Raw genomic sequence first — 2,646 nt, forward strand, 5'->3', positions numbered from 1 at the left:
GCTACAACAAGGCTAAATGGGCCATGGCCCGCCCAATCCAAAGCAAAACAGTAAGGGACAAAGACTTAACTGACCCATGAGAGGAAACATACTGGGTTTTTCTTTGTACTCGCTCGCCATTATTTGGCACTGTAGCTCGCCATTGTGTGAACCACACAAGATTGAGGTGTGTTTGGTTGCCCACCCTCAATTTGTCTACATTGCCTGTGTTGCTCAGTTGGGCCTGGTTAAGGAAAAACAGGGAAAAAAACTAACATCTACATTTCGTTTGGTTGCCCGCGTCTATTAGAATAGTATGTGTACAGGACGTAGAGTCCATGTTGTATACGGGCCTTGAGCCGTTTCCTAGTCTGTATATGATCTCTGTCGTGTCCTATCATGTAACCGATCTCTGACCGATCCATGCAATATAAATATACAGCAAGGTGATCCCAAGGGACATCAAGCCTGAATCAATCGATCTCTTGTTTCTTACATGGTATTAGAGCCTTCTCTTCTTCATCGCATCTAGATGTCTCTCGTTCCCTTCAGCGTATCCTGAGGAGCTTCTTCCTCAACCGCTCAGCCCATGACGACCCTCGGCGACAACTCCCGCGAGAAGCTTGGGCGCGACAACTTCCTTCTTTGGAAGGCGACGGTCCTGCCCCCGATCCGTGCTGCACAGCTAGACGGATATCTCGACGGAACGCTTGAAGCTCCGGCCAAGACTCTTGAAGTCCAGAAGGCCGACAAATCTGGCACCGAGACGGTGCCCAACCCCGAGTACGCTTGCTGGATAGCCCAAGATCAGAAGGTTCTTGGCTCGCTACTGACCTCTCTGTCGCGTGAAGTTTTGACTCAAGTCGTCTCCATGAAGACATCCACGCAGGTCTGGTCAGCCCTTGAGGAGATGTACTCCTCTGTCTCCCGGTCACGAATTATCCAACTTCGGACCCTGTTCGCTGGCACTCGGAAGAACGAGATGACCGCCACCGCGTACTTCACGAAGATGCGGGGCATTGCGGACGAACTTACAGCAGCAGGAAAGAAGATGGAAGATGATGATCTCATCTCTCAAATCCTTGCTGGATTGGATGCAAAATATAATCCTTTTGTCTCATCCATTGCCGCTAGAACCGATGCCTATTCCTTGAGTGAAATTTATGCTTAGTTCATTGCCTTTGAAGCGTGCCTGGAGTCACAAAATTCTGGGTCACAGCAGTATAATTCGTCGGCAAATCTTGCTGCACGAGGAGGACATGGCAAAGGAAATCGTGGAGGCAAAAACAATGGTGGCGGGAACCGCGGTGGCCACGGCAACAACAACCGCGGAGGCTACAACAACAACAACTACGGCAACAACTACAACCACGGGAACAACAACTACCCCCACAATAATCGCGGTGGAGGACGACCAGGACCAGCAGGAGGAGCGAACCTTCCCCGAGGTGAAAGGCCTACTTGCCAGATTTGTGGTAAGGTTGGCCATCCAGCTCATAAGTGCTGGTATCATTTTGACCCAAATTATGTCACTGAAGAGAGATATGGTGGAGCAGCCACTACTTCATATGGAATTGACTCAAATTGGTACTTTGATACCGGAGCAACTGATCATATTACAGGGGAGCTCGACAAGCTGACAACACGTACTCGCTACAACGGTCCTGAACAAGTTCATACAGCTAATGGTGCAGGTATGCCTATTAGTCACATCGGTCATGCAGTCGTTAATTCTTTTGATCATACTCGAAATTTTCATCTTAACGACATACTTCATGTTCCCCAAGCCACCAAAAGCCTAGTTTCTGCTAGTCGTTTTGCTTCTGATAACAATACTATTGTGGAAATTCACCCTCATTCTTTTTTCGTTAAGGACCCAACAACGAAGGAAATTCTTCTGCACGGCCCATGTGAGCGTGGTCTTTATCCATTGAAATCGCCTCGCTCATCTCCTTCCTCTGGTATTCAAGTTTTTGGTGCTTCAAGGCCGTCTCTAACAAGATGGCATGATCGACTTGGTCATCCAGCCTCTCCAATAGTCAAACAAGTCCTTAAGAAGTATAATTTACCATGTTCCGTTGAGTCTACTAGTGAGTCCGTGTGTGATTCTTGTCAAAAGGCTAAAAGTCATCAACTTCCGTATCCTAGGTCTTCAAGTATATCTAGTGCTCCTTTAGAGCTAGTATTTTCTGATGTTTGGGGTCAAGCACCCGAGTCTGTTAGTAGAAATAAGCACTTCTAGGGAAAAGGCTAGCAGCAGCGCAGGTTTTAGACCTATCAGTAGCGCGGGGTGGTGCACTACTGATAAGGCGCTACAGCTAACGAATAGCAGTAGCGTGCCTCCACCCACGCTACGGCTAAATCGAGTTAGTAGCAGCGAGTTCCAGGAGGAGCGCTGCTGGTAATTAGTAGTAGCACTTCTCTCTGCCCGCGCTGCTACTATTATTTCGTATTTTATTTCTTTTTTATTTCATGTTGTATTCGTACACCTTTACATAAATTTTCATACAACAGGAATTTACAAATTATTTTTACATCATCATGAGTTATTACATCACGGGGTGAAAGAACCGTGTGGACTAGTTTCAAGTGGACAGACATTCACTTGAAACTAATCCGCGGTTCTTTCACCCAATAATATAATAAATATCATCATCATATCATTAA

General features: G+C 46.7%; 1 non-coding gene across 1 annotated transcript; it reads left to right on the plus strand.

Moving 5' to 3' along the window:
- Nucleotides 1–1,027: 1,027 nt before the first annotated feature.
- LOC147967515 (small nucleolar RNA Z247) lies at nt 1,028–1,156 on the plus strand. The gene has a single exon (XR_015606894.1). It is a non-coding gene; the product is annotated as a small nucleolar RNA Z247 (small nucleolar RNA).
- Nucleotides 1,157–2,646: the final 1,490 nt, after the last annotated feature.

The sequence above is a fragment of the Triticum urartu genome, chromosome 5A (assembly GCF_056163025.1).
Source record: "Triticum urartu cultivar PI428250 chromosome 5A, HENAU_Tu73, whole genome shotgun sequence".
NCBI lineage: Eukaryota > Viridiplantae > Streptophyta > Magnoliopsida > Poales > Poaceae > Triticum > Triticum urartu.